The sequence below is a fragment of the Poecilia reticulata genome, linkage group LG14 (genome assembly GCF_000633615.1).
Source record: "Poecilia reticulata strain Guanapo linkage group LG14, Guppy_female_1.0+MT, whole genome shotgun sequence".
In the NCBI taxonomy this organism is placed as follows: Eukaryota; Metazoa; Chordata; class Actinopteri; order Cyprinodontiformes; family Poeciliidae; genus Poecilia; species Poecilia reticulata.
In genome coordinates, this window is record NC_024344.1 from 20,583,185 (window position 1) to 20,599,244 (window position 16,060).

At 40.0% G+C, this 16,060-nt stretch overlaps 1 protein-coding gene across 4 annotated transcripts in view; it reads left to right on the plus strand.

Moving 5' to 3' along the window:
- robo3 (roundabout, axon guidance receptor, homolog 3 (Drosophila)) overlaps positions 1 to 16,060 on the plus strand; it is a 174,849-nt gene that overhangs the window by 84,013 nt on the left and 74,776 nt on the right. The window lies entirely within an intron of this gene.

A 16,060-nucleotide genomic window follows, 5' to 3' on the forward strand; every position in this document is an offset into this window, starting at 1 on the left:
TTCATGATGTTTAATGGGTCTTTTTTTATGACCATCATTAAAAACAGGCATACATTAATTTTAATTTCAGCTTTTAGGAGCGCAAGCTTCTATTGTCTGTTTACTAGAGTGCGAAAGCCTTATGATGATGATGATGATGATGATGATGATGATGATGCTTTAACCCTCATCGGCCTACATGGTGGGTTTTATGGCCTAAACCAATTGTACCTGTGTCATTGTCCTTATTTTGTTATTAAAAAGAAAAAAAACATTAGAACTAGAATTAGATTAGTTTTGTTTGGCTAATCTGACATGTTTAGTAGTTTTAACATGGATTAGATCTGAATGTAAAACTATTAAGGGAAAGATTACGCTGCAGTTTTCACCCAATGCACAACATTGGATGAAAGTTTCTTCCCTATTTAATAATGTTTCATGGCGACATTATACCAATTGAACTTAGCCCCTGATCGGTATTTACACAACATACAATAGCAGGATTTTTTTAAAACAAGAAGTGATTCACATAAGAATAAAATATCAATATTGTAGGCAGCAAAAAGCTTCCATAATGTTTATTTTTTTTATATTTGACCTCTCTGTGGCTTATTTAAACCTGCTGGTTTCTGCCTAAATTAGAATATTGCTGAAATGTTCATTTATTTCAGGAATTTTGTATGTAAGACACATTATACAGTTTAATTACACACAGATGGATATTTAAAAACCTTTATGTTAATTATGAGAATTTTCCACTTACAGGTAATAAAAACAAGACATTTAAGTTAGGATGTTACATCAGACCAATAAAAACCCCCACATTTTTAAAACAGAAATGTGGGACTAATGACAAGAGCTTATTACCTGCATAAAAGGTTGTTATTTTCAGAAGGTACTTTTAATCTGACAAACAAATTGGGACGTATGTTCTAAATTACAGTTTTCTGACTGATCACCAAAACTGTCGCAATAAACAATTAGTCAATTAATCGCATGATAAATGAAAACAAACTCAAAAGTTTCCATATGCATGATTTATTGTCATCATTATTGGTCAGGAGGAATGTAAAACTCTCTTTGCTAGTCCAGCAGCTTCCAGTTTCTAATTGCCCTGAGCCTCGGCGGTTCCTGGGAGGTTCCTGAGCATTTTTACTAGGGTCCTTTAATCTGATGCTGATTGTGTGAGGGACACTTCTGATTAGCTTGTGCTTATGTGCAGCTGTTTAGGCTGATCCCTAAATTTCCCTCAGGTATGAGTGTGTGTGTGTATGTGGATCATTGTTTGCCCTGTGTGCGCCCCACCCCCGGCACCCTGCATGGATAAGTGGGTATAGATAGTGGCTCTAGATAGGGGCATAGATCGCTGGATAGATGGATGGATGGATGAATGGATGGGCTCTAAAAGACATTGTGAGTATAGGTAAATCCCCTGAGTACTGCTATACAAGAGGTGAGAAATTGCCATACAAATTTTCATCAAGCCAGAGGTGAGCAATGTGGCATGACAAAAGAAGGGTCACGATTGACACTGGTATTTCATATCAGTTGATATTGATAATTATTTGGTTAGTTTTTAGTTTTAAATATCCAAAATACGTCAAAGCTAGTGACTAGAACTTTCCTCTCTCACCCACAATTCTTTGATCGTGTCCAGCAGAAGTTCGCTTTGAGTCCGCACTGGGTATGCGAAACCGCCAAGGTGTGAAGTACACCCAAGTACTTTAAAGGCAACATAAAACTGCTACTGTGTATATTACTCAACAAGTTGTTGGTAGATAACCAAGAAGTTGGTACCACCAACCTTTCGTATCTTGCCTGGAGGAAGTTGAGTGGCTATAGGCCTCGTACGGTACTTGTGTGAAACGATCGACACAACAGAGGCAGAATCGAATTTGCAACCCGCTGATTTGGAACATTGTCCCTCGTTGACCATGAGTCTGTCGCGATACATGCCATTATCGTTTTTACTACCCAGCCCTAATCCATGCCCATAAAATGTGTAAATAAACTTCGGACAGGGCTGAACGTGTTCATCAGAACATGATCGACTATGATGCTGCATAAAAGAGACCTGACAGAGCTATTGACGATGCATTCTCATCTGGCCGTGCTCCACTGCTGAGGCTTCCCTTTACAAGGCTGTAAACACAGGCAGTGAAACCAGAGCAGATGAACTCGGCATCTGTAAAAAAGCTCCTCCAGTGACTTCACAATGCTCCTCAGGGACTACAAAGGCTGGAGTAAAGCTCCTCAGGTTCACCTTCACAACGCTCACGCTGCCTTCAAAAACAAGTGCATACTCCTTTTACCGACAAGCTGTCTTAAGATGCTAACATCTGTACTTTTTAAAGCGTCTTACCCACATGTGCTTAAACAGGCTTCTGGAATGAACAGAATTTCCCTGGGATAAAACCTTAAGAGTCGGCCTTCCTGCTCATCTTCTGCTTCCTGTTGATATCTGATGGAGCTGTTCCTGTGGGGGGCAGAGTCGCATTTCAGTCTTCTGCTCATTAGACTGTTTGGTCAGTAAGGTGACACTGCTGTCTGCCTGTCATCTCTGTCTCCATCAGTCAACACAGCACTCTCCGTCCCCGCTGACCATCAAGGGACCATGTGTTTGCCAGGCACTTCAGCGAAGGGACTTCCTGGCTGGGGTTTTGCAACAACCCCCTTGTTGTCTCGTGTGCGTCCGCAAACAGAGCAGCAACCAGATCAAATAGGCTGCACCAAGCCATGGCATCCACGCTGTAATTACGGTTTTGATTCTGCAACCCCCTTTCCTTTAGGGACGGAAGTGCTGTGGGGCAGAATGGGGCCAAAACCGCACAGCTACTGAGTTCACTTACAGACTTCTTTCTTCATTGCTGCTGGTCAGGAATTTGGATATGAATCAGTTCAGTCAGAAAGTGAAAATCCAGGTGGCATGATGTTGTTCCCTACTGCAGCTAAAATAATGTGGCATATTAATTTAAATGGTTACAGTAACTTTAAGCATAACATTTATTTTACTTTTATTTCAGCACTTCGAAGCTGCAGTAGATAACATTTATTTAAAAAATTATTTATTTACATATTTGTTGAAATTGTATCTATGTCATGTGTGTCAGTATGGTACAAGACAGATAATCAGTGAAAAAATGGAACACCCGTGCCTATTCCCAGTGCTAACTAGAATCAACCAATCAGAGCCAAGAGGCGGGTCTTAGTGTTCTCTGTCACAACCTTGTGTGACTCTTCTCATCCTTCCTCCTGGTTTCCTGCTTTCTCTTTGCTACGCTGCATCTATTGTGAATGCTCAGGCTGGTTAGTACGGCCACAGATGACAGAAGATAAACGTTTTTTCTGGAACTGTGAGTTTCTTCTCCCTCATTTGGAGCGAGTACATGAGGTTGATTGACAGCGCTGAGACCCTCCTACTGGCTGTTATTGGTTGTTTTTTCCATGGAGCGGTGCACTTCTTCAGACAGCAACAGAAGCTCTTGGAGGAGGTGGAGGAGCTCCATCTTTTCACTGATTGTCTGACTCATTATACTGTCACTACATAGTGACAGTTTTAACAAATATGTAAAAAAACATATTCTTTATAAAAGTCACATAATGTAGCTTTAATAGTAGTTTTGAGGTGGTTGTTTTGCGAAATACTAGACATTTTTTCAGTTTTTGTTTTTCATAAAAAAGCAGATTAATTAATCAAGTTTCCAGCCTGCAATCAGCTGTTTAACAGATGTGCTGTTTGGAGTTTGCTCAGTGTATCTTTGCAAAAAGGCAAAACTTATTTTCCACTTTATTTTGGGATCGGAATATCTTCGAAAGAGGTGGATGTCTTTCTGATAAGCAAGGAAAAATTGTGGTCACCATACAGAATAAACATCTGCTAAATAGAAGAAGCAAAGATCCTGATGATCCATAAGGCTCATTATATAGTGGCTGCTGTTCAAATTCATTCGAGTTCAGTCACATACTCTCCAGTTTGATTCTGTTCATAACACAACAATGTAGTAACTGCTGCCTTTCGATTGGCACATTAATGATTTCTGTTTGTAGGAGAGAAAACAGAGACATAGGAGGAACCGCTGTAGTGGTTCTGGAGAACAAACGCTGAGCGTAACGCCCGCCTCCCCCACCTGCCTGCCCATCTGTTCTTCACAGATCAATTAGTCTGTCAATAGCTGCGCTACATCCACAGGAGTAACTGCAAAGTATTCAAGGAAAAAATTTTAATTAGTGCGTTCTGACAAGTCCAAGCTAAGACGTAAACATCCATTTCCTGTCATCACAGCATCAACCTTTGATGCTTAGCTCTATATATCTCCAGTCGCAGAAAGTGTGCTAAATTTAGAAATCTGAAATAAGGTAAAAACACTGGGGTTAGATACGCTGAGACATGTCGCCGAGATGCCTGTCACTGAACAGCCCACTGGTTAGATAGACCTCTAAAAATAGCATTTCTAGGTTCCAACGTTCCAAATATCCATTACGCAACGGTCTGACAATCTTTTTGATGCAACCAGGGAACATTTTTGGAGTTTTCGATTGTGAAAGAATAATTAAAAAAAAAGAAACAATGTTGGCTACGATCTGTCGCTCTCTGTAAACCTATATCTGCTCGTCTCCTCTGATATTAATGCTCACTGCAACGCAGAGGAGCACATTAAACACATGACGGGGTGCTAGAGTCTGCACGGCTGGGCACTGATCAAAAGTCACCATAATGAGCTGGAACTCCTTTTTACAGTGGCTGCTGACAGCACAAGTCAGCTCTCCCTTCTTCTCTAAGGTCTAAAGGGCAAATGCCTGAGGGGGGTGGTGGAGGCTGACACAGTCCCTCCTGAGCCTCCCTCCTCAGGCTACAGACAGATGGATGGCCCCCACCATTATCTTTCTATTGAGGGCTCATTTTATGAAATAGACATGGAGTACAGCAAACCACCAGTGACTGCCATCCCACTACAGCAGGAGGCAGCTTAGCATAGTCCTGTACTTTTCTGTATATATATATATATATATATATATATATATATATATATATATATATATATATAAACTGCACACCTGTGTCAGGACTTATTCATTTAATTAAACTCAAAAATAAAGAAACAGACTTGCCCTCTTTAGTCTCATCACAAAAAGAGAACTATTATTTAGATTCTAGTACATGGCAAATACCGTCTACTCGTAAAATCAGATTTATTTTCACAATTATGTACATGAGTGCATATTTTCAGTATTAACTGCATCAACACGATGCACTTGCTTTTTTAATCTGTCATTCAGTGGACTCTTTTTTCACACCTCCCCTAATATGCGTCACCTGCGCCTACAATACAATAAAAAAAACCTTTGACATTTAAACAACACTTCCAGTATACTGTTTAACTAATTTATATCATTCTTATTTCAAGATAAAGCCTTTGCTTTAATTTAGTTTTTATTTCCCCTATTAGTTTTGTGCTAATTAATCAAACATAATAATGATAAATATTTTTGGCATAAAAAGCAGTTATAGTGGAGATGAAGAGATTCTGTGTTTGGACACACACTCAGTGTATCTGACTTGAGCTTTCTACAGGGACACTAAATATACCTCTGATCACTTTCTATTCAATAATTCAAAATTACTTTATTTTATTTGCTGCACATGTTAACAACTTAATACCCAGGCAAGTTGGCTAACATTCCTAATCCATCTGATTTGATGTTGTCACTCTTCTAAACTAGGCAGAGATGTTGGAGTAGGGGATTTGATCCTTGCCAATAATGATGGATGGAAGAGATGGTTTGAACTTCCTCCTTCTCTCTCTGCTCTCTGTCCTGCTCTGCATAAAGTCTCCTTTCAACTCCTCTTGGATTTGGGTCCGAAGTTCAGGTAGTGAGCATTAGATATGCTAATCAGCAACTCCTACTAGCAAAAACATCCCCATCTTGTCGCCGTAGTTACACATCATGAAGCTGTTTGAAAGTAAAAGAGTAAGAGAAAAATCATTCCAACTTCCCAGCATCCAAAACCAGAGGGAATAGTTGTCAGAGAGAGCTACGTCTTGACCAAAAGATGTATGACGAGAAGTCTTCAAATGGAACAAATTTGAATTAACGTAGCAGAGCTACTCTAAAAAGCTGCCACCATGAATTCTGGAGTTCATTACTTTACATTACTTTCTACTAGTTCTGCTTCTTGACAGCACATTAAAAACCATAATTTATAGCCCAAGCCTGTCTTATTAGAAAGTTTCTTCCTAAATCAAGTTGGTTTTATTTCTGATCTAAAGTTATTCAGTGAAAAAAACAACAACTTTTTTTAATTAACAAACAAGGTCCACACTAGTGTGGACCTTTGGATGTTTTACAGTTTTGTCACTTTTTCAAATGTCAGAGGTGATGTTGCATCATGTGGGAGAGCTGCTAATAGTACACACCTCTGCAGTTGAACTGAATTTTTACTAGCCTTGTAGAACAACAAAATTAGCACAGAGTTGGCATTTTACAATTTTATAATGTCTGCAGGTGAAATTAGCAATAATAGTAACAGTCTTTGTGTGTAGCCGGTAGAGATTAACTTAACAGACATTTAAAATTAGCTGCTGACACTTCCTGATCCAGCATGTTTAATGTCAGACAGAATTGGACTCTTCTCCAAAGGACAAAACAGAACAATTTCACTGTAATACTTCATCTTTTGTTTTCTATCCCTTTATTGCAGCCTTCTGAATAAAAAGTCTAACTACAGCTTCCTTTGTAGAGACTTCGTACAGCTTCTGTTCTTCCTCCTGGCATTTTAAAAATGACTAGGTTTAGAGTCTTCTCCACGGTAACAACTTCCACACCAAACACCATTGTTGTCAGAGTTATGTGGTGGTGCTTCGTTAGGAGTGTTCACCGATCAGAATTTTTTTTTTTTTTATGAATCATCAGCTCAGTTCTCATTGCATCTCTAACACAGAGTTTGCCCAGGTATTATTTGTTTGTCAAAACGTTGTCTGTCCTGGTCTGGTAAGGTTAAAATGGGATTGTCTGAACTGTGACTGAACAAAGGCAGCTCCTCCCTGGACACGTCTCCTTTATCTAACCAAGACCTAAAGCTCTTTGTAAAACTCTTTAAATGTCACCCTGAAAATGCTTACAAGCAAGTCAATGGGTCCGTGAGGACACAAGGTGTCATCGTGACAGTTTAATATGCATTTCCAAAGTTTTAGAAGAACTTTTTGTCAAACTCCCTCAACAGTATGAGGCAATGAATGAGGCAACGTGGGAAATCACTTCAAATCTGTTGGAAACGACATGAAAACAGCTCTATAGAACTATAAAATTCATGTCAGTGGAGAGGTAATATACCTCGATGTGGCAGGTGCCAGGTGTTTTGCCAGATGGGTTCTCACACAGGTGTTATTGTACAGTATAAACACAATTAAAAGTCATTACCATCTTTCAAATAGAAAAGACTTCGCGGCTTCTGCAGCTATTTTTGCTTCATATGTTTTCTGAATGCTGCTTCTTTATGCAAATCGGATTAAGTAGCAAGATACTATGTGATAAAAGAAACATTCTGTTTTGTATTGTTTTACTCAACAGTTGTGTTCAGGAATTATTCATCAGTACTTATCAGTGTTTACCTTAGAGACTAACTGTGAACATCTTAAATTACTACAAGCTGTGCCCTTATTGGCGGCTGGTCTCGTTGACGGGACGGGGCTCCGACTTGGAAAATGATAGGAGAGCCGCTGAACACCTTCATCAACCAGGCTGTTATTATTTTAGAAACCACTAACATGCTATAAAGCAGCTATAAGACTATTAACATAATTTTGCAACATAGCCTGGACTTTGTTTGAAGATGTTTAAATGCCTGCCTTCAAATGTTGTAGAAAATGTTTGTAGCATTAAATTGGCACTTAAGATGTGGTGAAAATGTCACACAAAACTTTTAGTTTTACTGATTCTACTACAGAATGTTATTTCACAGTAAGTAAATGAAAATCTCTACATTTAGTGCTCTTCACAATTCCAAGACTTTCACTGTTTACATCTGGATAAAACTTTGGGGTTTATTACATGGTACTTTACGTAGATCTGGAACAAAGATCTGAAATCAGCTCATGTCCAATTTTCCTCTGCCGTGAGGGAGGACTGACAGACCAACCTGCCAGGTCATGTCTGCAAATACACGATTAACGATAGTCCCTCCACTGCTGTCAACTTTACAATCTTGTGTCTATATTTATTTTTCACACAAAAAAATCGATATCAACCAAAATCGGAATCGACAAACCAGGCTTTTAAAAACATGGAAATTAAACAGAAAACTGCAACTTTCATACTGTATGTGCAAACTACTACTTCCTTTTTGGGAGTATGTACATACATACTCTAAAGATGAGTATGTAACATGAAAAGGCCCAGACTCCTCTCACATAGCAATGTTAACCAAAAGCTCCTTCCAGTCAGGCGAATCTTCAAGCTTCCCAGGTTTCCTGCGCTGCCAGCCCCACAGGAGCCCACTGTGAAGCTGTGAGAAAACTGCAAACTTGTGGGTCGAGCTGCTACCGTTACCATGACTGTGTCAGTAGGTGGGGAATATTTGTGTTAGTCTGACACTTAGAAGCTCGGTGTGAGATCAAGCCAGCTGATAATGGAGCGCTCTCAGGCCCGGTACATCAGGGTGATTCTGCAGCCGACGGGTTTTGACAGCAGCTGTCTATGGCCGACTCCAGGGCTGACAGGGACAGCTCCTTATGTGAAAATGGATTGTTACTGGTATAGCTGTTATTGTGTTATCCTGTTGATGTACAAGCAGTGACTGGAGGGTTAGCAGGCACTTGAGACGCCGTGTTTTCCCGTGTTCTTTGTGGCGTCTCAGCTTGATGATTGATTGTTGATTAGATAATTACAGCAGCCGTACTCATTCAGACGTCCTTTTCACATCAGTTCATCTACTTTATCAATAGCTTACATGTTTGAATTACAGCTCCTGGAGTTGTCTTGGACAACTTTTGATAATGCGATGCATGTAATTTACATTCCAAGTGGCAAATTAGCATTTTTAAATAGCTCTTTGTACTTGATTCAAGCTCATTGGCATCTTTCAAAGCAGTTCTACATGAAATTATATGATTTAGGCCCCCTTGCCTATTACGCCACATTGTCATCAGGCTAAAATGTTTTCAGTCAAAAATTAAACCGGCATCGATTGATGTAAAGCCTTTTGCTGGAAATAAACGCCAGAACACAATATTTGTTGACTTCAAATACACACACTGTCTCTGTCCTGTCCGAAAACTCACTGATGGTGAAAAGTTACCCATTTCCTGTGTTTTATGAAAGAGGAATAGCTGTTTTAGTTCTTAATTGTTGATTGTGGCTTTGTATTTTGTGTTTATATGATGCAAAGCACGTTGAGCTACCTTGTTGCTGAAATGTGGCGTACAATTAAACTTGGTTGATCGATAAAGAAATAAAGGGAAGAAAATATGGCATACATGCTTAAAGATTTCCATGAGTAGTTGTGTCAATATACTTTATTTGAGAAGCATGTGCTTAAGATATAAAAACAACAGTACGAGAATACTGTTGGCTGCTTAGTTTTCTAAATGAAAATGAAATGTTGTCACGCCGACCTCACCACGTTGTTTGTGCTGCAGTTCCTTCTGGGTAGATGATGTGCGCGAGGTGCTGTGGTACCAGCTCTCTCGAACAAGAACAGTAATTTGTGTGCAATAAGAAATGTTCAGCCTTTTCGGTTTGAACTAGAACACGTTGAAATAGATGTAGAAATGTCAGGACGAAATAAAATGGAGGGTAAAAAGGAAAGAGACGGTTAAAAAAAGCTGGTGTTTGTGCCGCTGCAGCTTAGAAATGCTAACCAGAAAGCAGTTCCAGGAGTTCCAGTTTTCAAAAAAATTTCAGAAATATGTTAGAATAGTGTGTTACAGGGAGTTAAAGATGCTTTGATGAAACATCCATTCATTATCTTTCAAGTTGTTTCCTACTATCAGTGTTGGCTCCTGCTAAAGGTGTTAGTTCTAACTAACGTTGTTAGCTCTCGCTAAAATAGAAAACCTTTGATCACATAGACTCAAGTCCACTGTTATCTATCCTCACCATCAGCCCAGCATGCATTGGACACATAAAAATATGGTGACCTCTGTAGGTGAAAAATCTAATATAGATATTAAATTTTTTAAGTATTTCTGAGTTTTTATGTATCACAAACATTAACGTTTGGCTTAATAGGTGATTACCAACATTCAGACCAACATGTTCAACTCGTGGATCCCTTTAACTCTTCGTTTAGACATCGCTATACCTTGAGGCCTTGGTGTTTTAATCGTCTTATCAGTCCATCAGAATGGCACACCACAGCATAGTAAAGCTTCTGATTAGTTCATGGAAGATAACCGGACACTTTACCAGGACCTCTAATGACCCGACATTTGTTGGAGTTTTTGATTGTTCAAGTATGAAAATAGTTTACAGAATCCGCTACGAAATCTACCCTCACCCCTCCTCAAAAAGAAACAAACAGAACAGCAGACTTATCAGCTCCCTTATGACCTTGTTTTACCAGAGCGGCACTATTTAGAGTAAAAACGGCCCATCTGAATGCACTGTCTGTTCCTATTAGACAAGCAAATCTATCTGCTTTTGCCTGGTCAGCCTGACACAGCATCCAGCTGAACTTTACCTCAGTTGCTCTGCCGGTGGGGTCGGCCATTTTGGAAGGCGCCGGAAGCGGAGCTGTTCGAACTCGCGTTTGGATTTCTGCTTCTTTAAGGAATGAAATGAATAATAGGCTCCTAGAGAGACGTGGTAAATACCCTTAGCTTTCCTTTCCAGTGCAAGACTCAACTCATTTCGATGCTTCGCATCAACTCAATTAAAGAAGCGCCGGGGGTGCCTCGATGGGAATCCAACGTATTGTCATGCAAGTTGCTGTTGTGCCCAGTTGGTCACAGAGTGGGAGGGAGGGTAGAAGAAAGCTCTGTAGCCCACCTCACACGACTGCTGCACATTCAACTGTAAATGCAGATTTTGCAAATGCATTCCTGTGGATTCTGTGAAAATCAATAGGAGAGGAGTAGGAGGAGGCGAGAGAGCAGTAGAACAACACTCTGTGTAAAAGGGAAGCCATGGTGAAAAGAATGAGCATGGAATAGGAAGATTGTTGCAATGCCTTTGATAATCCTCCCCCCTTCCTCCTCCTCTTCACCAAGAGCAGCTCTTCCTTTTACACTCTTGCTGGAATTCAGTTTAAAGTGAATACTTATCGGCTGTGTCTGTAGTGTAAATACTGGATATGTTAGGTACACCATGTGCGTGAGCTCAGCTTAGTCCTGGTTTTATTCGCTTAGAGCGATGGGGAGTAGACATCAAAATGGAAGGCATGTTTTACCCCATTTGGACTGGAAGGATAAGAGCTTGAAGAGCCTCCATTTTGGATTTGTTGTAGAGCAAAGCGCTAATATTCTGATGCCTAACCTGGATTATATTTATTAGACTACTGGATGGATGGATGGATGGATGGATGGATGGATGGATGGATGGATGGATGGATGGATGGATGGATAGATAGATGCAAATGATCCTTCCTGGTGTGATTTTGAGTCAGACCAGCGTCTCGGTAAGCGGCTGTAATGGAGAGATATGGTGTTGGAAGCATTTCAGAGCTGCAGATGTGCAGAAAAAGCATTTAACAGTCTGTCACCCCAAACAAATAGCTTGTCAAGTCAAATTATGTTGAAGTGAACTTTTCACAGAGCTCTTTTCTCCGCTTTGTGTCTGTGCCACTTGATTTCCTCCTTCCTTTACCTAACAGCCTGGATTTATGCGGCTTTTTTCTTTTTGTTCGAGTCTTGTTTTGAGGATTCCTGTCAAGGTCCTTTTCGTCTGGCAGCGACATGACGAGCGTGTCTCCAATCGCAAGCTGACCCCCCCACTCATCTGACCTGTCACTCAATAACAGAAGATTATTTTTGAATAAAGTATTTTTGTGCCATAGTATGTGCCACGTGTTTTGTCAGTGTGATGTTTGGCTATTTTGGGACATTTTAATGATCGCATTCCTTGGAGTCAGCTGGATCCAGGGACTGATTGCGACGCATAAACACTTTAAGCATCATTTGGTCGTCAGCGCTGTGACTTAATGAGCTTATGGATTAAAGGCTGCTCAAAGATGAAAGGCTGCTGCTGTAAATGGTGAAATAAGTTGGCTGGATGAGGACTGCATCTCAGCTGGACCTGTCCTCATTGCTGGAACATTTGTAACTCCGCTGAAAGAGAAAAATTCATACAAACTCCTGCCACTGAAAGGACACTGCAGCGGGAGTCTGTCCTGCTCTCGGCTGCTTTGTTTCAAATTCTTCTCGCTCGTTTCTGAGCTAGACGTAAAAGTTCCCTGTCACCTTTTTAGATTTCTTTCTCCCCTTCACCTCATCTCAGCGGCTGCAAAAGACTTTGAAGTTGTTTGACAGTAATTTATTCTGTGTATGCATTCCTCCTGATGGTTCAATATAGTATAAATACAGAGTGCTGCTCTTTGTGATGAAGTCTTTTTGATGTTCAGTCTGTCAGTTCGGCCTCAGCAGGTAGGAGGGGCAGGTTGAGGCTGCAGAGCTGCTGAAGTGGAATTAACTGAAATAAACTGGACGCTTCTTTACTTTGATGGAAACACGACTTTCTGAGCGCTGGCTTTTATTCTTTGCACCTTTTAAGGGTTTTAAAGCGAATAAGCCAACAGTGTGGGGCTTAAGCATTTAAACTTTTTCTATATTTGGTCGGTTGAAAATAAAATGAAAAACCCTGATGAAATCTCGAGTTTGAGAATAGTTAAAGTCATTGTCAAACTGCGATTCTTTCACTTTTGTGTGAGTTTAATGCAAGCATCGCAGTGAAATAGGGCCGGACAACGAATCAAAAACAATATACATCGCGACAGACACGTGATCAATATCGATAGATAATACATCTGATAAAATATTCAATATTTCATATATTCAGTGAAGGCTGGTGGCATCACTCAGTCTCTTCTTGTACTGTTAAAGAAGCAGATGTTGGCTTATATCAGTGCAAGTTTATAAAGTTTCACACATGTAACATTTGTCTGTTCTCAGTGAGCAAATGCTAATTACTTTCATAAGCAAAATGGCGTAGAGGTGGGCTATAAAGCTTTATCCTGATATTTTGTGGAGCTGTTGTGATAACGATAAAAATGGGAATAAGACCAATTTATTATTATGTTTTTGTTGGTAACTTTATGACTGATTGCATGGCACAGACACACACAAATACTGCTCTTTAAAAACATACCGATTTGTAATACGCTTCTTTAGGACACCAGTCACCTAAAGAAGTGTTATTTGTATCACTAAACTGCACGTATTTTCACATTTTCAAGTTTATTGGTACTTTAGTTGAAGAGACAGCAGGGAAAATAGTAAAAATCCCAACAGGACAGACAGTTTGGAGGAATTTTAAACATCATTAATTGGAATTTATTGTGATAACGATAAATCAAAGTTCTTATCACAATAAGGAATGTATCACGATAAATTATAATTGATACAGATTATATAATTGATATAAATTATAATTTTGCATTTTTACACATATTTGTCTGGACATGAGTCAGAGATTGACCAGAAAGTTGCTACATGATGAAGACTGATATTGGACAGCTGGTTCCTGATCTGCAGCCAGATCTCTCTGAAATCGGATTTTTTCTCCTTTTGGCTATTTTGGCAGTAACTAATCTCTCCTTCACACGGCTCTCTCGTCAAACTCCCAGGTTTTCAGCCTGGGTTCCTGCTGCATCCCTGTGGCTTCATTAGCTCATATGTATTTCCAAAAGTTGCTGCCATCCTGCTGTAGAGCACCGTGCACAGCAGCTAATAGGTCCTTAGAGGGATCATGGTGTTCATACCAGAAACTCTTCTCAACATCAGCAGGCAGACTCCAGCTGTCTCCTTAACCAGATCTGAGTTCCTCTTTTCCAGCCTTGTCCCTCTCCGTTGTGTGTGTTTTCACTCACTTTGAGCTGGGGAGCTGGGGAATACTGCTCGTCTTAGAAATTCAAATATCCTTGAGATGTGTGTCAGCACAGTCGGTCTCTATCATGCAGATCAGTAGCGTTTTACTGTCAGTTTAATGTGCAGCCCGCAGCAGCACAGAGGGATCCTATGGAGAGGTCCAGGGTCAAAGAATGTCCTTTGGAGTTGTAATGGATGCGATGACAATTTCCTCCACTTCCCTGACTGATCCGGACATGTGGGTGACAGCCCATGTACAGATTGCAGAGCATTTCAGTTTGGGATGAGTGATCTTTTTGTGAAGCCTACGTTTCCTCTGCTGCCACGCATGTCATCCATAAGAGATGGTGTTCAGTGGTTTCCTCTTGGATCTTCTTTGTTGATACTTAGCTCTGCCTCCCACGGTCGTCTGGTCCTCTTTAAAAAGACGTTTCGTTCGATTTCCGCGCAGTATGCTTTACCGCTGCTCACGCTGTAAATTTTATGAGTTGGCTCTTAAATGGGCTCTTCTGCTGAGCTCTTAACCACTGTGGTTTATTTCTACCCTGATAAATAAACAATACACTACATCTTGGTGAACAGCCCAGATAAAACTCACAAAAATGTCGGAGGAGAAGCACAGGGGGAAAAAAAAATCATTATTTATACACAGAAAGCAATACTTATAGTCAATATGTACTGATATCTGATCTATAAGTATTTGATGTGTATCTTGATCAGTTATATTTACATTATGAGATGGATAACACAGTTTTCTATTACTTTGTTGTACAGTTTTATCCGTTGTATTTATAACATTTATTTAGAGTCCGTGTTTTAAAGAAAGCAAAATTATTCGGTTCAGTTTCAGTGTTATCAAGTTTGTGTATTTTTTTACAAACCAGAAAAGGTCAAATATGGTTTTATCTCATTACTAACTACAAAAAGTCCTTTAGTATCAGTAGGAAGCACCAAAGCAGATGACTTCTTTAATTTAGCTAGTGGCTAACAGCAGTTGGCTAACAGCTAATATCTATCCAATCTATTTGTTCTCCAGTGACGTGCGGTGAGGTTCATAGCTGGTGAGGCACCAACTTAATTATAATTGGATTTACAAATCTAGACCCCTGCATTTTATTGTTTACATAAGGAAATTTTGCGTATGCGTACAATGCTGGAGGGCATAAAGACTATTCTTTAACATGTGATGCTTAGCTGCGCCGCCGCTGCAGAATAATTCCGTGATCTCAATCAAACTTAGACATATAGTTATTATTAATTTTGTGCTGTGCTTAACAGCAAAGGGAAAAACCGTTAAAGTACAACTCAAGACCACGTCTTTCTCGCTCTCCGTATCAGCGCAGCTACTGTATGCCTAGCTCGCTGTTATTGTCTCTTACTCTGCAGTTGTGCAGTCACAATGTCTGGGATCATGAGCGCCCCCAGAGATGAGGCACGAGAAACTGCCTGCCTCACCTCGAATCTGTTCTCTGCCGTTCTGATCGCTCCTCAGCACACAAAACACATTACACACACAGTTGGTGACAATGAAAACACAGTGCATTAAATACATAAGCTAAATTATGGAAAATCTGTTCATATATTCATGTATCATATATTTTTAACCATTTTATTGACGACGTACAGACAGGAGGAGCATGCGCTCATAGAATGGCAACCGGTGCAGTTAGCGAGAGGTTGCGCAATCCCAGGTGAGGCTCGGCTCACTGCTGCCTCACCGGCTTCGCTTCTGAGCATTTGAATGGGAAAAATGCGAAAATTCAGCGATTTTGAAGAAAAAAATAATCAGATTTGGTTACATTAAATGAAAAATAGGTACTTTATAGTGCAAACCACAGGGAGAAAATATCTTTAAAAATGATTTTATTATTATATATTATTTTTCCATGATGACAGGTGAGGCTCTGGCTCTGCCTCACCTGCCTCCCCTGACCGCACTTCACTGTTGTTCAGCAAAGTACAACTTCTATGTTTTTTGTTTTTACAGTCTCTGTAAAACATGTGTGACTCATAATTGTGACTCGAATTTAGTTCATGAGACAAATTGCCATTCTGAGAGCAAC